General features: G+C 46.2%; 1 protein-coding gene across 5 annotated transcripts in view; it reads left to right on the top strand.

Annotated features, from left to right (window-relative positions):
- CYSTM1 (cysteine rich transmembrane module containing 1) overlaps positions 1-23,305 on the top strand; it is a 76,627-nt gene that overhangs the window by 2,170 nt on the left and 51,152 nt on the right. Inside the window, exon 1 of one of the 5 annotated variants that reach the window (XM_053907427.1) lies at positions 14,856-15,088. The exons of 2 other annotated variants lie outside the window; for them this stretch is intronic. The gene's annotated coding sequence lies outside the window, so the exon portion shown is untranslated. Of the gene's footprint in view, positions 1-14,855; positions 15,089-21,911; positions 21,966-23,305 lie in introns of those variants that run through there. 2 more of the 5 variants (XM_053907426.1, XM_053907429.1) reach the window with 2 other exon arrangements.

Genomic DNA, 23,305 nt, shown 5'->3' with positions numbered 1-23,305 from the left:
AGTATTCTCACACAGATGTACCACACTGTAGCCTCCAGTTGAAGGACATGTGAATTCTTTCCAATTTTGGCGATTATGTAAATAAAGTCACAGGCATTTGTGTACAGCTTTGCATGTGAACGTAAGGTTCATTTCATTTGGCGGCATCGCTGGGTTGCACAGTCAAGTGTAAGTTTATCTTTATGTGAACTGGCCAACTCTTCCGCAAACTGGCCGCACCGTTTTGCATTCCCAGCAGCTTGTGTGAGAGTTGCCATTGCTCTGCATCTTGCCAGCACTAGTCGTTAGCACTTCATTTTTTCTTTTTAATTCTAGCCATTCTAATATATGTGTAATGGTATCCCACATAACTTTTTAAAACTTTTTTTTTAACATTTATTCATTTTTGAGAGACAGAGAGAGACAGAGCATGAGCAGAGGAGGGCCAGAGAAAGAGGGAGACACAGAATCCAAAGCAGGCTCCAGGCTCTGAGCTGTCAGCACAGAGCCCGATGTGGGGCTTGAACTCACCAACCATGAGATCATGACCTGAGCTAAAGTCAGATGCTTAACCAACTGAGCCACTCAGGCACCCCACATACCTTTTTTAAAATATTTATTTATTTGGGGGAGAGCGCAAGTGGGGGAGGCATAGAAAGAGGAGAACAGAGGATCTGAAGCATGCTCTGTGCTGACAGGCTGACAGCAGTGAGCCCGATGTGGGTCTCGAACAAACAAACCGTGAGATCATGACCTGAGCTGAAGTGGGACGTTCAAACAACTGAGCCACCCAGGTGTTCCCCACATAGCTTTTATATTATACATAAGCCCGAGTTATAACTGTTCTGCAAACCCTCCAGTGGCTTCCCATCAGAGTCAGAATAAAATTCAAACTCGTATCTAAGGCCTGCCAGACCCTCTTCCCCATCTTACAGGCTTTGCCCCTCGCTCTGCTCCAGCCCCAGTGAGCTGACCTCCCATGTTTCTCCACCACAAGGTTTTTCACTTGTGGTTCCATATGCCTAGAATGTTTTTGCCCAGGTATCCACCTGGCTCATTCTCTGTCACATCAACTTCTCTGAGAAACTTCCTGGTGGTCAAAATGAGCCATATCCCCACCCTCCTCTTCATAATTCTCTTACCCTGTTTAATTTTTCTTCATAGCGCTTACCTCTTCTTGATATAATATATGTCAGTCACTGAATTGGTTGCTGTCTGTCTCCCCCATAAGGACAGGGATTGGCTCTCAATGACTATCTCCACTGCTCAACACAATGCTTGGCACAGAGGAGACACTCGATAAATACTTGTTGAATGAGCGTGTATCAGAAACCTCTGGTGACCCTCTTCTCATCCTTCTGACCCACCTTTTACTCATCTGGCATCCTGGCAACCAGCTTGGAGCAGGTAGAAGCCCCTGGGCTTAGCTGCCCCCCACAGCTCTTGCCTTCTGCCCACGGCAAGCACCGGGGCCTGCAAGTGTGAGGAGGTTAGGGGCTGGAGTTAGCAGACAGAGGCTCCGTTCTCTGATACTCGGTGGAAGTTTTGAAGTGCACTCAGCAGGTCCCAGCGGACAGAGCCCCGGTTGCCCACAGCAGTGACCAGCTCCATAACACACATGTCCTGGCTTTCTTTCCTTCTCATCCACTGTCCCACTCCACTGCTTCTAGAATCAGTGCTCCCTAGAGCAGTGCTCCACTGCTCCCTAGAATCAAGTCCCTAGAGGTGACTTGCAAGCAAGCCCTTCTTCTGCTTCCTCTACCTGCAAGGAGGTAGCAGGGGTGGAAAAGAGCCCAGATTAAATTAAAACAAATATATGGAGCTTATAGTCTAGTGGGAGAGACAAATGAGAATTTGAAAAAGAAAACAAAATTTAAATACCTACAGGTGAAGGGATAGATTTTTCAACAAATGGTACCGGAATAACGGAATATCCAACCGGAAAACAGTGGATCTCAATCCTTACTTCCCAACATACTTGAAATACATCCAAGAACTAAAGATTTAATAAAGAAAAACTATACAACTTCCAGAAGAAAGTAGAGGTGAAAATCTACATGACCTTGGGATAGGCAGAGTTTTCTTAGATCACAGGTAGAACCAATCATAAAAAAGGGAGGAGAGACAGCATGATATGTCACAGAGTGGAAAAGAGTTTTGCAATTCATATTTTTGACAATAATCTCCATCTACAACATACGGAGAAATATGTAAATAAAAAGAAAGCAAACAACCAAATTAAAATACGGCAAAAGATTTTTAAAAATACTTTAAAAGAAGATATACAAATATTCGTAAGCACTTGAAAAATTTGTTCAGTGTTATTAGCCATTAGGGAAATATAAATTAAAACCATAATGAGATGACACCATACACCCATTAGAATGGCTAAAATAGAAAACACTGGTAATAAATGTTGACAAGGATGTGGACCAACTGGAATTCTCACACACTGCTGATAAGAGTGTGAAATGGAAAAACACTTTGGAAAAAAGGTTGGCAGTATCTTATAAAATTAAACATACACTTACCATCTTATAGTTCTCCATCATATATCCAATGTAGTTATTTACCCGAAGGTAATAAAAATGGATGTCTACACAAAGACTTGCATGCAAATTGTCAAAATAGCTTTATTCATAATAGCCCCAAACTGGAAATGGCCCGGGTGTCCATCAACAGGCCAATAGATATATTGTGGAATATTCATACTCAGGAATAAAGACACAAATACTGGTAAGTGCTACAACATGACTAAACCTCCAAAACATTATGCTGACTGAAAGAAGCCAGACAGAAGAGTACAACCTTGTGATTACATTTTTTTTTAATTTTTTTAATGTTTTTATTTATTTTTGAGACAGAGAGAGACAGAGCATGAACGGGGGAGGGGCAGAGAGAGAGGGAGACACAGAATCCGAAACAGGCTCCAGGCTCCGAGCTGTCAGCCCAGAGCCCGATGCGGGGCTCGAACTCACGGACCACGAGATCATGACCCGAGCCGAAGTCAGACGCTCAACCGACTGAGCCACCCAGGCGCCCCTGTGATTACATTTAAATGAAGTTCTAGAACAAGCAAAATGGAGCTATGGGAACAGGAAGTAGAGCAGTGGTTGTCTGGGGCTGGCCATAAGTGGGTACAGAATACTGACTGGAAAGAGGGATCAGGAAAATTGTACAAGTTATGGAAATACTCTGTATCTTAAGTAGAGTGGTGGATATATGGATATGGGTCATAACTCCTCTAACTGTGAACTTAAACAGATGCCTTTTGTTTATGCAAGTTATACCTCAATAAGGCTGATTTTATTTTTATTTTTTTTAACGTTTTATGTATTTTTGAGACAGAGAGAGACAGAGCATGAACGGGGGAGGGGCAGAGAGAGAGGGAGACACAGAATCGGAAACAGGCTCCAGGCTCCGAGCCATCAGCCCAGAGCCCGATGTGGGGCTCGAACTCACGGACCGCGAGATCGTGACCTGAGTGGAAGTCGGACGCTTAACCGACTGAGCCCCCCAGACGCCCCAATAAGGCTGATTTTAAACAAGAAGTAGTGATAGCTTGTGATAAGTGTTCCAGAGGGAAGATATTATGGTATTATAAGAGAGGAAAATGGGGAAGAAAGACTACTTCTGATGGCTGGGCAAGGAAGTTCTCTTCAGGAGGTGATACTAGAGCAGAGATCTCAATGTTAAGATGGAGACACCCAGGGAAAGATCTAGGGGAGGGCACTCGAGGAAAAGGTCACCTCAGGAATAAAGACCCAGAATCAGGAAGGAGTTTGGTGCTCTTGGCCACAGTCCCCAGGCCAGTGTGACTGGGTGAAGTGGGTGGGGCAGAGTGCAAGGAGACTGGGTGGAGAGGTGGGCAGGAGCCTGATCCTGAAGGACTTTATCAGCCCTGATAAAGGTTTGGAATTTGAAATGGATAAAATGCACATGGTCTAGTGGGGCAGAAACACAGAAGCAAATAAAAGCAATACAGGGTTATGGGTGATATATTTGGGGTGTGTACAGAAATAAAGGAGGGAGTAGTCAGAACTGGGAACCTGGGAACATCTGGGAAGGCGTCCCAGAGGAGGTGACATTTCAGTTGAGGTTTAAAGAAGAGTAGCAGAGGGGAAAGGATATTGCAGGGGAGGGAACTATGTGCATAGAAATCCAGAGGTGGACAGCCCCATGGAACATTCAAGACCTGAGCATAATGTAAGTTTAGTTGGAGTTTTCCCTGTAGGAATAGAAGTGGCAGGAGATCTGAGGTTGTAGGGAGAGGGGCTTTTGAGTCCTGCAGAGGATGGAAAACCCCTAAAGAATTTTAAGTAAGGGAGTATTAGGGCCAGGTTTACATTTCTTTAAGAGTTTATGAAACGTTTTTTAAAGTTGAGTGGGGGTAGAGAGAAAGGGAGAGAGAGAGAATCCTAAGCAGGCTCCGCACATCAGTGCAAAGCCCAATACAGGGTTTGAACCCACAAACTGTGAGATCATGACATGGCCTCAGCTGAGATCAAGGGTCTGAGCCACCCAGGCACCCCCAGGTTTACATATCAGATCAAGACGTCCAGAATGGGCAGGCTTGGAAAGCAAGACCACTGTTTCTGGAGTGAGATCAAGGGAAGGCCTGAACAGGAGCAGGTGGTAAAAGGCGAAGGGCCACACTCCGCTACGAGGTGACTGGGCCTGTCCTGAAGCTGGGAGACTTCCTGGTTTCTGGCTTCGAGGACTGGGTTCCCTGGGGGGGCGATGATCTGGTTAAGTAGGACAGATCAGGAGAAACAGGTTGAGGAAAAGATCTGCAGTTTGAGGCGCCAGAGGGTCCTAAATGCTAACTTTGATGTGTGCCTGCTCCCTCGGAGGGCTTGTTACTTGAAGATGCCTAGGCCCTGGCCCCAGTGAGTCAGAAGCAGTGGGTCTAGAATGGAGCCCAGGAATGTGTATGTGTACAAAGTGCCAAGTGCCACACCCAGTCTGATGCTGGTAGACTTCATACCTACAGAGCTGCCATTTTGGCCTCTCCAGGTGCCTGGGGCAGGAGGCAGGACAAGCACATTCTCATCTGGACTTTGGCCAAAGCAGTTCAGAAATTCAGGCAAAGGTGACATCTAAAAGAAGGCTCTGGATGTAATGGGATCAAAGGTAGCTTGTTATCTTCGTTGCTGCAACTAAAGAATTACAATAAAGTGGCCCTGGTCATCATGTGTAACTCCTGATTATGTGTCCAAGATGCCTCAGAAACTAGCGGTCAGGCCAAGACTGAGCCTATGTGTGCGTATGTACCCTCTCCTAGGTTGTGGATGGCAGGGCATGACAGGGATTCATGGAGTCCATGGTGAAGTCTGTGTGAGTTCTGTGCAAAGAGAGCAGCTTTTACTGTGTGCACCCACCAACCTTCACTACAGCTTGATGTGCTCAGTCCTGTTATTATTTCCATTTTACAGATGAGAAAACTGAGACCTGAAAAGGTTTAGTAAATTGTTCTGGGTCCCAAGGCCAGGATGCTGATGAACCAGGGCTGGAAGACAGGTCTCTGGACCCTCCTAATCATAGCATTGCCCTCGCCTCCACAAGTGGGAAAAGTCACTTCATTTCCTTTAATTTTTAAAAAAAAAAATTTTAACATATATTTATTTTTGAGAGAGAGAGAGACACAGAATGTGAGCATGGGAGCGGCAGAGGGGGGCAGGGGGAGACAAAGAATCTGAAACAGGCTCCAGGCTCTGAGCTGTCAGCACAGGGCCCCACACGGGGCTCAAACCCACAAACCAGGAGATCATGACCTGAGCTAAAGTTGGACACTTAACCGACCGAGCCACGCAGGCGCCCCAGGTCACTTCATTCCTTAATCTTAAATGATCTTCCAAGCAAGGGAGCAAGGCAGAGTACAAGTTTTCTCTGTCTCATCCTGTTCAGAAAGTATCTAGGCCTTTACTTTAAAAGGCTCCCAGGGCCCAGAGGAGCTGGGATTGAAAGCCTCATGGTACAGACGGAGGTATGAGGTCCCAGCCAGGAGCACTTGCCTGATCTTCTAAGGTTCTCACGGCAGTGCCACATGCTTCCAGCAACAGAAGGAGGCGGCAGCAGCAAATCTGTCCCCAGTGCACCACAGTACTGTTTGGCTATGATGAAATACTCATGGCATATGGCTGCAAAGTTACTATCTTGAGAGCGGGCAGAAATGGGATTTTTCATGTGCCAGATTTCACTCCCTCTCTGAAACAATTCTTGTAGTAAACAGAGGTTTTCTGATCTTGTTAAGATCTGGAGGATGGGAATTCCTTTACACTTTTTAAGTAAAACTATTGTCTTAGAGAATTTCATTCTATGGATGGTGCAAATATTTTTTAAACGTTTGAAGCTCTTCTGTGCTCCCTCCCGCCCCCCTGAAAGCCAGGACAGGAAGAGAAGCTGCCACCAACTCTGTTGTAGCCCCAGACCACCCGGTGATGAGAACTCCCAGTGTCCCCTGCCTGTCAACCCTTGGCAAATGGGGTGGACAAGAGGAAAGGCTTGCTGAGCGTGGGAGGCCACAGGGTGGAGGAGGCGAGGAAGGGCCAGGAAGCGAGTAGAATGTGACTTTTAGGAGGAGAATTATTTTGAACCATGTCTTGTGTGCTGACAGCATAATGATCATTATTAGGACCTCAGATGTAACACAAAGCCCGCCCTGAAGTTAAATTTTCCCTTTCAGATAAGCGTGGCCTGTCAACCCACCACAGGATGGTTCTATGCCAACCTCCTCCACATGGTGGGGGAGGGGGGAGGTTGGAATGTTCCAGCTGCTTCCTCACTCTTACCTTTCATTAAGGACTTTGTTTTTTTTAGTAAACAAGGCGCCGTTTTTCTACCTTAGTCTTCTAAAATCAACCTGAGAAATACTTTGTGCAAGGATCACAGCTGTTTTTGCAGCTTTCTGCCCACATTTAGTTTCGGAGCTGCTATCTGGACTCTTACCTCCCCAGAGACCCTCCTGGACACAGTGTGACCTCTAGTGGAGGGACAGACCCAGGGCCTGAATTACACCCAGACAGATTGTTTCTGGTTTTCACAGTATTTTAAAAATTAGTTTTCACATCAAAATCCTGTTTGCTGGCTCCTCTTGAAAAATCAGAAAACCTAGCTATGGTGGGCCACATTTCCCTGTGACACGTGGCTGGAGCTGCATAATAGTGGCTCCCTTTGCACAGAGGTTGTTCTCCAGTTTGCCATAGTCCCCACCACTCTCCATCATCCCCCCCATCCACACCCTAAGAGAGGGTAGTGGTTAAAAGGCAAATATGGAGATACGAGTTTCAGTCTTGACCCTACCACTTACTTTCCATGGCCCCTTGAGTAGGTGTCTGCATCTCTCTGATGCCTGTTTTTAATCCCTAGGAAGAAGAGAGTAATGCATTTAAGGTATGAAGAGCAGAGACAGAAAGTCTAGGCTAGAGGAGGTACTCACTGAGACTTTGCCAGGTTTGTTTGTTGGCGTCTATTTCCTGTCAATAACAGAGGCCACTGGAAGATGTATACAAATGGACACACCTATTACAAACGCGAGCTTCATATATGCAAGCATTCTCTAAATTTGTTTTGTTTATTCCTGCATCCCCAGAGCTTAGGATAGTCCCCGGCACATGGTAGACACTTAGCAAATGCACTAAATGAATATGTGGGTTTATGTTGCCCTGAGTTTTCATGCTTCATATGTCATGACCTAAATTATTATTAGCAGTCCATTTTATATGTATAAATGCAAATGGACACAAAGGTTGGCATATTTCAGGGCTTTTCTTCAGAGCCATTGATGGGAACTTTATTGCAGTAATCCCCTGAGTCACCATCTAGGAGAAAAATGTGTTTTCCTCCAGGACTGGGATCCCAAGATCATTGTCCGATACCAGGTCACTTGAGGAATCAGTGCTCCAAAAAGTCACAATTAAAAATGCACACATTTATGTGATGCTTCTTGAGAACTTGAGGTACTGTACCAACATTTAAAGCATTAAGTGCTCCCTGGAGCACTTTCCTCAGAAACAATACTTCAGAGAGGAGAGTGCACTTAGCTAAAACCAATGGCAGGTTCTATGCCGTGTCTCAACAAGGCTAAAACCTCTGAGTGCTGGAATTTGCTCCCCATTGGATGCAACCTTCCCGGAAATACAGAAGATGAGTTGACTACCAACTGGATTCAATGTTAGCTTATTGGACTGTTGTATTTCTTTTGTCTACAGGAGCCTTTCATAAGCTTGTGGCTTGGGTATTTGTGGCCTGTAGGGGTCAGCTGTGTTTTTTGTCTGCTTGGCATCCATGCTTCCTAGTTTTGGTAACTAAACTTCAATTTTCCTAGGGAAGCCATTGTTTGCACACTTTCAACTGTGGAATTGGGTGGTGGCTAACGCCACCCCCAGCTCCAGAGGAGAGCATGGAAGTAGCCAAGGTATCAATCTCTTGGCTCCAGCCACACGTTCAGAAAAAAGCAAGTTACCCAAAGCCAGTGCAAACACTAAGACTCCAATGTGTGTGGGGGAGGGAGGGGTGGAGGGGGAGGGGGCAGGGCACACCTGGGGGGTTGCAGTCGGTTAAGCCTCTGACTCTTGATTTCAGCTCAGGTCATGATCTCATGGTAGTGGGATTGAGCATGAGGCTCTGTGCTGAGCATGGAGCCTGCTTAGGACTCTCTCTCTCTCTCTCTCTCTCTCTCTCTCTCTCTCTCCCTCTCCCCCCCCCCCCCCCCCCGCTCTGGCCCTCCCCTGTGTGCACACACACTCTCAAGATAAATAAAAAAACATTAAAAAAACCCCAAAAACTCCAAACTGGAGCTTTTCTTAAGACTATTGGGAAAGAGGGGCACCTGGGTGGCTTAGTTGGTTAAGAGTCTGACTCTTTGTTTCGACTTAGGTCATGATTTCACAGTTCGTGAGATTGAGCCCCACATCCAGCTATGTGCTGATAGCACAGAGTCTGCTTGGGATTCTCTCTCTCCTTTGCTCTCTGCCCCTCCCCTGCTCTCTCTCTCTCTCTCTCAAAATAAATAAATAAACTTTTTTTAAAAATTAAAAAAAAAGACTATTGGGAAAGGTAATCCTTTTTGCTTGCTGGGACTTTTTGCTGTGAGAATATAATTCTGACCCTGCCAGAGGCACTGCTGGAGAATGTAGAGAGACAGAGCAAGAGAGGAGATTCCTTGGGACAGTGGTGACAGTGTTTGAATGCCTGGATCCAGCTTTACCTGAAGCTCAGATTCACCTCTGGATTTTTGGTTTCATGAGCCGATAAATAAAATCTCTCTCCTTTTTTTTTTTTTTTTTTTTTGAGAGAGAGAGAAGGTGCAAGTGAGTGAGGGGCAGAGAGAGAGAGAGAGAGAGAGGGAAAAAGATATATAGAGAAGAAGCGGGGCTCGTGTTTACCTGAAGAGGGGCTTGAGCTCACCGGAAGTGTGACTGAAACTCATGAACAGTGAAATCATGACCTGAGCCGAATCTGAGTCAGATGCTTTAACAATTGAGCCACCTAGGCACCCTCCCTCTCCTTCTTTCTTAAAACAATTTGAATAGCATTTTAGTCAATTGCAATGGAGATATTCCTGAATAACAAATTAGAATTTGAAAATGTAGGTCAGAAAAGGAGACACAAAAGTGTGAGACCCATTGCTCAGATAAAAACCAAAAACCATGATCCATGGCCAGAAGCAAACTGATGAGTTTGCCTCTTTTTCCTTGACGTGGACCTCAAATTCCATTAGACTCTGGCAGAGCAGTGAGCTAAGAAACAGTAGAAGAAGCATAATTTTTTTCTCATTTCTTTAATACCCTGACACACACACACACACACACACACAAGAATCTGGTCATCTTGTGCTGGATTTTGTGCTTGTGCTGGCCACATTCACTGGCTTTCCTTTCACATGTGTTCATTTGTCTGCTCTCATAATGGGAAGACATTGAAACAAACCAGAGGCCAGGTCTTAGTGGACTTTTCCAGTGTTTTAAAACTCTTTGAACTTGGGGCGCCTGGGTGGCTCAGTCGGGTAAGCATCCAACTCTTGCTTTCGGCTCAGGTCATGATCGCAGGCTCAGGTCATTATCTCACAGTTTATGAGCATTCCTTAGGATGCTCTCTCTCCCTCTCTCTCTGCCCCTCCCCCACTCACACTCTCTCTGTCCCTCTGAAAACATAAATGAACGTTAAAAAAAAAACCTCTTTGTTCTTGACGTAGAGGAATCCCACTAGCATTTGCCATTAAGCCTGTGAGCTCTAGAAAGATGTCATTCAGCTTGCACAGCATGTAGAGAAGTTCGTTTCATAGAGTTACTGAGCGCTTCTGCATGCCAGGCTCCAACTTCCACAAATCCATGAGCTATTGGCGGCAGGCTTTCTCTTTTTGAGGAAGCCTTGTTTCCAGTCCTCGGTCAGCTCTTCTTTACGCTTTGCGGCTGCATCTTTGCCGTGGTTGCCCTTTACCTTCTGACCAGCCTGAATTCTGCTGCCCAATGATTCTTTACAAAAGACTGCATCCCATCCCCATTTCCTGCTTCAAGGAGCTCCAGTGGCTCCCTGTAGTTTTCATTTTGAATGTATACTCTTCTTCTTGGCCTCGGATAAAGCTAATACCAAGAATAAAAGCTAACCACTTGGAGCATTTACTGCATGCTGGGCACTGTGCTACGGTTTCACATGCATTATCTCATTTAATTCTCAAAATGATGCTATGGTTATTAATGTTATCCCTATTTTTTCCCAGATGAGGAAACTGATACACAGAGAGGTTGAGTAACTTGCTTAAGTCACATGAACAGTAAGTGATGGAGTCCAAATGCAACCTGTCACTCCAGCTCCAAAGCCCATGTTCCTACCAGAAGATTCTGCTATCTCCAAGGCTCTTCCACAATCCTTACTTCTCACAACTCTACCATTTCCTTGGTCCACTTAGGCTGGTCTTACAGTTGTGCCCACTGTTCTGTGATTTTGTTGTCTTTGCTTAGTTGTTTAGCCATTCATGCATTCACTCATTCACTCATTCAGCAAATATTTACTGAGCCCCTGTCCCAGGCGCTCATGTCATCTGGATGACAGGACCAAGATTAAGAATGCTCTCTTTTCTCCCCCTTCTCCAAATCCTGCCTTTCAAGGCTCTGCTCCACACCCTCCCTTTCGTGTATCCCAGCTTAGCCAATGTAGCTGGCATGGCCTCCCTCTCCTTGAATGCTGCGGGCACAGAAGGGCATGACCACCTAGTTGAGCATTCAACTTCACGGGGTTCCTCCAGGTCTCATGCGATCTTGCTGTCCTATCAGGAGGCAGATGCCTGGAGGACAAGGTGAGGGAACACCTTTCCTTTTGTATCTATCACAGCGTTGAGTACACATTAGGCATCTAAAGAAATATTTTTTCATCCAATTGTTGAGTGAACAAATGGGATTCAGGGAAATGTGATGGTTTTTAAAATGGCCTTGTGAAGGGGCACCTGGCTGGCCCAGTTGATAGAGCGTGTGACTCTTGATCTCAGGGTTGTGAGCTCAAGCCACACACTGGGAGTAGAGCCTACTTAAAAAAGGAAAAAAAAAAGTGAAATAAAATGACCTTGTGAAAAATCTTGAATCTGGATTCTTCTTTTGATCAAGAATTCACGTAAAGTTTATGATATTCTTATGAGGTAGGTGTTATTAGCTCCCTTTTACAGATTAGATTGAGGCTCAGAGAAAATGGGTAACTTGCCCAAGTTCACAAAATGGATAAATCTCAGAGCACAGGCTCCCAACCACTGCATCATGCCTGCCTCTGCCATCCTTAGAAGATGGTTCTCCTGAATTCACAAATGTGGAAAAGCCATTGTAGTTTCTGTGGCTAATGAACTTTTACAGAAAATATGCTTTGTCAGGGCCTTCTACACAGACATTTTTCTTTATCTCTAGGGATGGAAGGAGGCTCACTGCTGTTGTAAAGAAACTTGGTGAAATTCCAGCAACTTCTACCACTGGCCCCACTGCTGAGTCCTGGGACTTGAGGTCAAATTCTAGAAAAGCGCCACATAGGATGTGCTCCCTGGCCACGTCTCTCTGGTCCTTGGATGCTTCCAGCAACACTCTTGGGGTTTGGACTCACATGAGAGCACTCCTTCACCGTGGAGGTGGGGGTGGGGGTGGGGAATGTTCTGTTTTTCTTTTGATAGTCAGGCCCTCTCACTCCCAACCAACCCAGTAAAATGGGAGAGGCCTTACTGAAACCTGTCTCATCATCTCTTCCTCCCCAGCATAACCCCCACGCGTCCCAGCTGGCATGAGAAACTTTCTTCCCTTTTAAGGCAGTTATCCCTGCCTTATACTCCCGTCTTCACTTTGCCCTGCCCTCATTAGAATTTCAGAGGCATATGCTTGCCCCCTAAGGGCCTGGAAAATTTTCCAGCCAAAAAAGTCTTACTGTCAGAGTGTAGTTATGGACATGCGGTCTCTGGTCTTCCCTCAGCATCAGTGTTCTCTGAAGGGTAGATCTTGCCCCCTGATGGTCCAAATATGATTTCGGGGTGTGCCTGAATGATCTTCATTCCTCAGAGGCCAACAGACAATGCTTTGTTCCCCTACCAACCTTGGAAAGACACTGGAATCACTCAGCATTCCTTCTCAAAATGCTGTTCACACCCCTTCTTGGATCTCTCTTTATCTTGCCCTCTCTTTCAGCAACCCTTTCCCAAACCACTGCTGCTTCTCCTTCCTCTCCAAGTCCTTCTTTGTCTCAGTTCCCAGCATGTTTCCTTCCACCACATCCTTCAAACTTCATTCTGGCCCAACTCTATCCCTGCCCTACCTGATGTCCAGTTGGAGTTCCCTTCCTCAGCTCTGCATACACCCCAGGTCTGGTTGCCCCTGCCCTGCTCCCAGTATCTTCCTGCCCACTGATCTCTGCCCCTTGGAACCTGGGCTGATGTTTTCAATCTCCTCTATTAGTACAACTCTTTCTGTCTGAAGCTATGATTTTTTTTTCTACCTTTCACAACTGTCTTTCCCCCCATTTATATGTGTTCCTCTGAAAAATAAATGTATGGGGGGGGGGGTGGCGCCTGAGTGGCTCAGTAGGTTAAGCGTCCTACTTTTGATCTTGGCTCAGGTCATGATCTTGAGGTTCGTGAGTTCAAGCCCTGTATCAGGCTCTGCGCTGACAGTGTGGAGCCTGCTTGGGATTCTCTCTGTCCCCCTCTCTCTCTGCCCCTCCCCACTGGTGTACTCTTGCTCTCTCTCTCCAAAATAAATAAACTTCAAAAATAAAAATAAGTGTATCAAAGTAAAAAAAGTATCGCTTAAACACAACTATCAAGTAAATCATAAACAGTACAGGTGGTATTTTAATATGAGACACATTACCCATAAACTCCTGATCTTCAATGCCTTAGTCAGCTGGGCATTTGCCAAAAGGTGCTCACTATAAACTGATGATAAAATAACTTTTTTTTGTCTGTTAAATAAAACTCAACTGAGGAAATTTCACTTTTTAAAATGTTTTTATTTATTTTTGAGAGAGAGAGAGACAGAGTGAGCAGAGGAGGGGCAGAGAGAGACACACACAGAATCTGAAGCAGGCTCCAGGCTCTCAGCTGTCAGCACTGACCCCAATTTGGGGCTGGAACTCAGGAGCCATGAGGTCATGACCTGAGCCAAAGTCGGATGCTCAACTGACTGAGCCACTCGGGTACCCTTCAAGTGAGGAAATTTAAAGGTCTAACTGGCTTTATTACATGATTCCAAAATCGGGTAGCATCCCATGTACCAAACAGAGAGGAGTTCTGTTCTATAAAATGGAAGGTTTTATAAAAAGGTGGTTGGGGCAGGAAGTTATTAGCAAAAGGAAGGACAGGATTCTTTCACACCAGGTCACCTTCCTTTAGAAGGGTGGAGTAGAGGACTTAGTATAAGGCAGATTACCTGATTTTCCTTTAAAGGATGGAGAGCACCAGGTTACAGATTGCCTCATTGGTGCTGATCAGAAAATTCCCATGTTTATGGCAGAGGTTGAAACTGTAGTTAGGCTACGTTCTTAATCCTCCGTTTTGTGACTTGGCCAAAGTGACACCGTTTAGGGGCTATGGTTTTTGTTTTTACAGGTCTAAAATCCCATAGTCTGAGAGGGAAGGACAATGTATATGAAATGTCCATAGCAGTGCAGGGAATGATCCTACAACTTAATTGAAACTCAATCAGCAAGAAGTCAAGTGGTGAGATAAGCAGGGGTTCTCAAACTGGGACCTCCACAGGATGTGAAATTTTCATTTTGAAGCTGATGGTCTAAGCCAGTAGAGGTGTAGGCCTATGGTTATAGCAAGCAAGAGAAGGGCACTGGAGGAAAATCAATTTCTGAAATGACTAACAAAAAAATCTATGCAAGTTGGACTCGTAGGTTTCTCCTCGACTTTGCTCAGGGAGTGTTTTGGTGATTTTCTCTTTCCGTTGGAAGAGAGGAAGGACTTAAGACAGGAAGTCTGAGCCTGAATGAATGAGGTCTTAACGACATTCCGACATTCCGTATCAAAGGCTGCACTACTTGCTGTAAAGTTTATGGGGAAAAGTTGCCGGAGAGCAATCCAGTTAGCCTTAGCCCCGGTCCTCTCCCGTACAGCTCAGGAAATAATCCCCCGAAGTAGCTAGACCCAGCAGACACCAGGAGGAGCGGCCTACAACGAACCCTGCCAGAGCAGGATACAACAGGGACCCAAGGCCTGCCTTCCAGGCATCTGCACTGGCGGCGAGAAGATATCATCTGGGAGCGTAGGCGGGGGCAGGGAGGCCAGGCTGGCGTCTCCAGTCCCCACTGCACCTACCGACCCGCAGCGCTCTGTAGGCGCCCGGAGGCCAGGCGGCTGGGGGCGGGGCTCGTGCTGTGACACCGCCCCTCGCCTCGCCCCGCCCCTCCCCGCGCGCGTTGCCAGGGTGATCAGGTGACTCTGAGCTTGCGGCGCTCGGGGCGGCCGTGACGTCAGGCGCGCCGCTGCTCCTCTCTAGCTGGGTGGCAGGTGCAGTGTATCTGGTGCGGTCTCATCTGGTCGGATCAGGTCGGAACAAACCAGTGCCCTACCGGTTGGAGAAGAGAAGAGGTGAGGCGCGGGCCGCGGGCCCGACCAGGCTGGGACTAGGGAGCGGGTGAGGTGAGGGCGGGGCCCTTCGGGGGTTTGGCGCACCCCCGAGCTCCCCAAAGAGCGCCCCGAGAGCGGCGGGCACCCGGGCGAGGTGGACTGACTCAGGGTGGGGTGTGCGCAGCGTCCGGGGAGGGGCTGGGAGCCGGCCCAAAGCCCACCCGGGAGCCCCACGGCTGTTCATCCGGTTGTCGGTCGCGAGCCGCTGGCGGAGGCCGGGAGGGTGGAGATCCTGCGCCGCCCGCCCGTCTTCTGGGCCATGAACTAAAGGGGCTCAGCATTTCAAGCGGCCTCCCGGTGCCCGGAGTTGGCCTGCTCGGAGCGGGTCTCGCCACACCCCGTCCCGGGGGACTTCTCTGAGAGGCTTGTGCAACTCTTCTCCTTGGGCAGCGATTTCTGAGGAGCTGGCGGGGGGGAGGGGGGGGGAGCGGGGGCTGGTGCCGGGAGGCCGCTTGGGAGCCCCACAAGTGGGAGCAGAGGCCGGCGTATTCAGAGAAAGTGCTTCGGAGAAAAGGAGGGAGTGAATTGGGATCTCAGTGGACCTGTTGGGGTAGGTGAAATCTGAGCAGAGTCCTGAGGGGTGGGGACTAATCTCCCTGCAGCGGTTGGGGGTTGGAAGAAGCTGAGAGAGGGAAAGAGGACCTCTGGAGAAGGGAGGGAGGAAAAAGGGACGTCTGCGGAAGGAGAGCATGAGCTTTGCGATAGAGGTAAAGGAACGACGACTGTTGGGTGACTGGACCGAGTGCTAGGGCTGTTTGCGGGGGAAAAAAGTTTGGAGGATTAGGTTAGGACCGGTTAGGAAATATTTTTGAGTGCCCAGCTGAGGGTTTGTGTGCTGTGGGGGAGCCATTGAAGCGTCGGCTGGATTGGGGGTCGGGAGAACACTGGGATGGGGAGACACTGAGGTGGCTGTTGCGACAGCCTGGGAAAGAGGTGACCACACCTAGAACTCTGGTCTGATGGGGTTCTGCGACCCCTGCTTAGGAAATATTTATAACGGGTGAGGAGGAAAGCACCCAGGTGCCTGCCTACACCCGAGCCATTGTTAGCAGATTGAAAAATCCTCAAAGAGAAGGGAAACACCCATCTGCAGTTCATTTTCTTATTCTCTGTCTCTCTTTTTTAAAGATTTTACTTTTCAAAGTAATCGCTACACCCTACGTGGGGCTTCAACTTACAACCCCAAGGTCAAGAGTCGCTGGCTCTACTGACTGATCTAGCCAGGTGCCCCTCTTGTCTCTTTAGACCAGATTTAATGTTTATGTGTGAGATTGTCTGTCTCATTAAGTGCGGAGGTTGTATTGTCCACAACACTTGGCCTTCAGAGGTTTCAGAGTATGGTACAAATGCCTCTGATTCCCAAAGTGAAACCCAACCCCCAAGTGATTGGTAGGAGAGTTAATGGGGGAAATTTATTACAGGATAATCAATGCCCAAAACATGAAAATGGAACATTGGGGAAACTGAAAGGAGTCCCATGCTTTGTTAATTGTAGAACTAAGAGTTCCCTTTTCACATCTATTACCCTCAACTTGTGCGCTTCTCCACCTAAGGCTGTTTAAGTGTTAATTGGATGTTTGTCTTAATTTCCTGAGAAACAAGAAGTTTTGATTATTGAAAAGGAATGATTTGGTGATTTATAGTTTTTCCCAGCTCTGAAATTTACTAATTCTGTGACCACACACACACACACACACACACACACACAAATAGCACTGCCATCCTTTATTATTTTAAGTTTATTATTTTGAGAGATAGCTCACACAAGCAGGAGAAGGACAGAGAGAGGGAGAGAGAGAATCCCAAGGTGACAGTGCAGAGTCGGACATGCGGCTCAAACCCACGAACCGTGAGATAGTGCCCTGAGCTGAAATCAGGAGTCTGGGCCCTAACTGACTGAGCCACCCAAGTGCCCCATTTTATACAAAACCTTAACAACTTATGTTTTCTGGAAGGACATGAAATGACTGAACCTTGCTACCAATTTGTTTTGTGTATGTTTGCTGCAGAAAATAGAATTGGACCTCCAGGGATCCTGTCCAGTAAAAGGTGGTTTCGGGAACTGCGGAGAACTTGGGAAGGTGGCCGCAGCTGGTTTGTGTATAAATGTAGAAATCAGCACAGCACTCAAGGGAGGGCAAATCCAGAGTGGTGGCACCTGGGGAAAATAAACTTCACTTCAGATCAGTGACTTCATTCTCTGTAAAAGAAGGCTTAAGATAGGTCACCTGAGCAATGGCTGTTTATCACGCATTAGCATGTACTGAAGAGTTTTTCCTTATAATATTACAAGTGGTAGGGCTTGTTATGATAGTGACTTTTAAAGGTCTTTACAGGAGTCCCATGCTTTACAAGAATCTCTGGAGGTTAGATTTCTTGGCCACTTTTTTAAACCGTTGTTAACCATTTTCTAAATCTCTTCAAAAGTATTTGAACCAGCCAACTAATCATGCTTCCTTTGGAAAGAAACAGCCCCCAACCCCCAAACACTATAACTATGTGCTGTCAGGGCGGTTAAGTAGGCCAAGAGTTGTGGGAAATTTTCCACTTTCATTCACCCATACCACCCCCACAAGTTTTCCCATTGGTAGAGAATATGACTTCATTGTCAGGAAAAAAAAGTTTGTGTATTTCCCTAAACGTAAGCTATGATAGCTCCCAGGGCTGGCTGTTCCTGTGTTGAAGAACAGGAATGCTCTCCTTTAAGGGGCTCTCAGCCAAAGTAGGGCTGGGGTATAGGCCAGAGACTGAGCCAAGGAGAATTCTCAGTCCTTGGCCTTTGTCACCCAAGGCCCTGGGCAGGGCCCACCGTTCTTGGGATGGTAACATTCCTCGACCTTGAAACGGGATAATGGTTAGTACTCCCTTCCCAGAGGTACCAAGGAGAATTAATGAGAGGCTTACATGAAATTAATGTAATTAATTCATTACTTACATTGATGCTCCTCCAAAGCTGAATTTTTTTCTCCACAAGTCGAGAGGTGACAGGGAGGCTAAGGGAAGTCTCCCCGAACTGTTGACAAGCTCCCGTCTTTATTAGGTATATGTTATAGGGAAAACATTGCGCAATATGTCAGGAGCTACATGCCAGTAAGAACTTATAGAAAGCGTGCAAAGAAACAAGGCATTCCCAAGACTACAAAAGAGATATTCCATAGATAACATGGTCTCAGGAATTCATGAGCACAGGCAGGACCCAGTCCCTAAATATGCCTTAACTAGATAGTGGTCAGGTGTCCTCTGCAGGGCCAGAAAGCAGTGTAATGTGTTCCCTATAATCTCCTTAACCAGGACATAGCTATTTGATTTCCTACATATCCCTCTTTTTTTTTTTTTTTAAAGAATCTTGTTCATGGGAGTTGAGGAGGGCAATCTGTTGTCATTCATGATGTCTCAAGGAGGCCACTATGGTGTAGATCATTTGGAGAGCTTAGCCAAGTTTTGAGAAACCACAGCTAGATATGCTAAAAACCTGTTTTCTGGGGTTGGTGGCTCTCTGCCATGGCACATTACTTTGGTCACATGTTGATCGAGCTTCTTAAGTTGTCCCCAGGTGACATCATTTGCCTTGGTCACTTGTGGGCATAGTCTCCACTGTTGTCCAGGATGAGGTCTATCCGAAGTCCGGACAATGTCACATTTTTTCCTGAACATGTCGATTCTGCCACCTAAAAATCTTCCTCTCAAAGCTATCACTTTCACTTTAGGGTCACCAATTTCGGGTTTGGCTTATCACGTCAGGGTCACCAGTTGTGGGTTCAGCTTTTGGCTTTGTCCAGCAAAGTCAAAGATGGCAAAAAGGATTACTCAAGACTTCACAAGTCAGGGGGCGCCTGGATGGCTCAGTCAGTTAAGCATCCGACTCTTGGTTTCAGATCAGGTCACGATCTCGAGGTTCATGGGATCAAGCCCTGCTTTGGGCTCTGTGCTGATAGTGTAGAGCCTGCTTGGGATCCTTCCCCCCCCCCCCCCCCCCCCCCGCCCCTTCCCTGCTTGCGCTCTCTCTCAAATAAACTTAAAAAAAATTGGGAAAAAAAAAAAAAAAGACTCCACAAGTCAAGAGAGGTGAGACGGAGACTAAGGGGAGTCTCCCTGAGCTTCTCTCCCTGAAAATTGTAATTCTTGGATGAACGGATGTTTTGAGATTAGTGAAATAAAAAAGAGATGGACATTCTAAATTTTTGTGAAAGCCTCATGCAAACTCTAAGGTGTTTTTATTATTTTTTTCCTGGGGTATTTAGGCTTATCAGTACACTTATAATCAAGATCTGGAGGCCTGAGGGTAAACTCCATGTTTGTGTTTGATAAGGAAATAATTTCAAATGGTTCCCCACTCTTTTCTGCTTCCCTTAGAGTGCCTGGAATAAACCAGTAACCTAGCTGGGCGTGGAGCTTTCTGGAGGTTTTTGTATCCAATATCCTTTCAACTCTAAAGGAGTTAGTTATTAAGTTCATCAGAGGTAAAAGTGGATAATAATGCTCCCTAAATTAAATGAGGAGTGAAATAGTCATCTTTTAAAATTCCCGTGTTCTGTGTCAGTCCGTTGGTCCTCTTACTCAGTCAGACACTCACATGCTTGCTGATGTGCCCAGGGACTCTATAGAACTATAATATCCATCTCTTAGACTTCTGGCATTTGTCGACTAGGCATGAGGGGAATCCTGACCGGAGAGGCTTGTTTTTCTCAGGCAGCGCTTGGCCAAGGCTGCTAATTGGCTTGGCTATAAAGTGGGAGTCAGCAATTAAACAGCAGCATAGAAGCGAGGGGATTGGGCATGAGTTGACCCTCCAGTCAAAAAGGTTCACACTACTTGGTGTGCTGTTTACAAAGGACTCTTCAAAAGGAAATGAACTCACTGACTTCTTAAGTAGGTTTTAGGAGACATAGGTGGAATATTGGTATTGATTGTAGGCTTCAGAACCAGTTAGGAAACTGGATGGATCCTCATTTCTAAAGCCAGGAAGACAAATGGTTTGAATCTAGTCTCTATGGACAGCAAGCCTGTGTATGATTTTGCTGAAAACAAGGGATGATTTATATTTTTGTGAACCCTTTCAATTAAAAGGTTTAAGGGAGTGTTGGTAGTCATGGTGGGAGGAGAGTTTGATCTGAGTTTACTCCCTGGGGAGTAATGCTGTATTCATAGTGCCTATCTTTAGTTCTCCAGTTTATGCTGAAAGAATCATTAGTCCCCAGAGAGTTGTTCCAAAAAATACATCCTTACTGAAAACTATCAGACCACGTGCTCATTGTGCCAAGAAAGATAGGGATGGGGAACAATTAACTGTAAAGTTATTTGGGAAGGCGACCACCTGGGAGGAGGTGCTAGACTTCTGCCACTTGACATTGTTGATGCTGCCTGCAGTACTTTACCAGTCAGCTTTCAGTGTCAGGACCTGGGGCAGGATCATTTGGGGAGCATATGTCAACTCACAACTTCGAGATCACGAGTGCTGTATTCCACTGAGTGAGCCAGCTGGGCGCCCTGTCCTTATCTTGACTATTGTAAATAATGCTGCAGTAAACATAGGGGTGCATTTATGTTTTCAAATTAGTTTTTTGTTGGTTGGTTTGGTTTGGTTTGGTTTTCTTTGGGTAAATACCCAGTGGTGGAATTACTGGATCATATGGTAACTCTATTTTTACCTTGAGGAACCTCCATACTGTTTTTCACAGTGGCTGTACCAGTTTATATTCCCACCAACAGTACACAAGGGCTCCTTTCCACATCCTCACCACCACTTCTTGTTACTTGTCTGATTCTAGCCATTCTGATGGGTGTAAGGTGCTGTTTGTTTGTGGTTTTGATTTGCTTTTCCCTGATAATTAGTGACGTTGAGCATCTTTTCATGTGTCAGCCATCTGTATGTCGTCTTTGGAAAAATGTCTGTTTAGATCCTCTGCCCATTTTTTAATTGGATTTGTTTTTCTGCTGTTGAGTTGTAGAAGATTGATCTGTCTATATATTTTAAAGATCTTTATATTTTGGATATTAACCCCTTATTGGATCAATCATTTGCACGTATCTTCTCCCATCAGCAGGTTTTGTTGATGGTTTCTTTTGTTGTGCAAAGAATTTTTATTTTGGTGTAGTCCCAATAGTTTAATTTTGCTTTTGTTTTCCTTGCTTGAGGAGACGCATCATAGAAAAATGTTTCTATGACCAATGTCAAATAAATTACTGCCTTAAAAAAAATAATAAAAAATTTAGGGGCACCTGGGTGGCTCAGTAGGTTAAGTGTCTCAACTTCGGCTCAGGTCATGATCTCAGTTTGTGAGTTCGATCCCTGTGTTGGTCTCTGTGCTGATAGCTTAGAGCCTGGAGCCTCCCCCTCCCTCCCCCTCCCTCCCCCTCCCTCCCCCTCCCTCCCCCTCCCCCGCCTTCACTCATGTTCTCTTTGTCTCTCAAGAGTAAACATTAAAAAAAAATATTGCATATGTTTTCTTTTAGTTTTATGGTTTCTGGTCTCACATTTAAGTCTGTAATCCACTTTGAGTATTTTTGTGTATGGTAAGAGATTGGTCCAGTCTCATTCTTTTGCATGTAGCTGTCCAGTTTTCCCAGCACCATTTGTTGTAGAGACAGTCTTTTCCCCATTGTATATTCTTGCCTCCTTTGTCGTAGATTAATTGACCATATAAGCATTTGTTTCTGGGTGGATGCAGTTTTTTTGTTTTGTTTTGTTTTGTTTTTAACTCATGAGTATCTTACACTACTTTGAGCCCCTTGTCGTCCTCATACACAGTAGCTCTTTGTGGATGTTAGTGACGGAAATCTTGGAGTTACCTAGCATTTGTTTTTTCTAGCCTTTGTTGGCCTTGATGTCTATGGCTCTAAAGTTACAAAGATGAAGAAAGGAGGGGAGAGACGTCGCTGCCTTGGGACGGTAAGGTCTGGTCGGGCAGCCCACATTGGCACATGGCAGGCAGCAGTGTCTCTTGCTGGTGTGAAGGGAGATTCCCTCCTGCCCATTAAGAGGCACCCCACAGCTCTGGCTAGGCTGCTGCTTTTCTCAGAGGGTCATGAGAGCACGCTAATGGCAGAGCAAAGCCCTGACTAGCCTGGTAGCCGGCAGGAACCAGGAGTGCTTAGTTAAATTGCCAGCACATTAAGCTGTAGGGGCCTCTTTCTGAGCCATCAGGATTTCAGGTTTCCCACAAAGCCTAATCTAATGCTCTGGGAGGGGGCAGGGGAGCCAGTCTTTCTGGGGCTGTGCTGGTGGGGGACCTGGCCTGGGAAGTGGCCTTGTCAGGCTTGTTGAGAGGGATGGACCTGTCCCTTTTTAGTGTGTCCTCTCAACTTGGCAGGGGGCAGAGCTGGGCTCTTTTCCCTCTCTCCCGCTATAACCTATCCTTTCATGTCCCCAACTCACTTTCTGTGTTAATAGGTTTTTTCCTCTTTTTCTGTCCCTTCTGTTCACTGCCACTTTCTCTTTCCATGCTCCCTCTTGCTGGGCCTCATTTTCTGTCCATTGTCACTTTGAGGGCTGGCTATTTGAAGTTCCGGGAGTTACAATGCTGTCCCATATGTCCCAGTGACTAGATTTAATTCAGAGGTCCCCAACCTTTTTTTCTGAGGAGGAGCCAACCTTTACTTCCCCACTGGCTTTCAGATAGCATCTTAGCTCGGTTACTGACCAGACTCCCTGAGCTGAGTGGTTGGGTGAGGTGGAGGTGTCTTTTCCCCACTTGGGGGTCCCAGTGGTGTGGGGAGGGAGTTGTCAGGATTTGCTGGCATTGTTGGGAGCTATCACACAAGCTGAGGTCCACCCTTGGGGAGTCCTTCGAGAAGCTGAAGGCAGAAGTAAATCCTACATCCAGGCAGACCTGTGGTTTCTGCAGAGAACCGTGTATGAGCAATAAAGGCTGGAAAGGGGGTCCTTGGCGAGGCGATCCTGGAAGCCATGAGACCATTTGCAGCTGTGGATTCTGCTCTGGAGCTGGGGTTTTCCATGTGGCAACTGGAACAGAGTGTTTTCTCACTGGTAGTTTAGATGGTTGTTGGAAGCATGGCTTTCCGTTTAGTGAGTTAGGAGATAGATTATTTTCTCCTAAAAGCCATGTGGCAGACTTTACCCAAAGATGATCAGCAGGGGTTTTAACTTTTATTGTCAAATATGTGTGGAAATTACATATAACAAAAAAGTACAGTTGAATGAATAATTATATTCGTTAATATAACTGTAATGTATTCAAGTTTAGAAATAGAACTTTATTTTTAAACCCA

This window comes from Panthera pardus, unplaced genomic scaffold (genome assembly GCF_024362965.1).
Source record: "Panthera pardus isolate Hobbes unplaced genomic scaffold, ASM2436296v1 HiC_scaffold_2, whole genome shotgun sequence".
NCBI classification, from domain to species: domain Eukaryota; kingdom Metazoa; phylum Chordata; class Mammalia; order Carnivora; family Felidae; genus Panthera; species Panthera pardus.
This window is presented reverse-complemented; position numbering and strand designations above follow the sequence as displayed.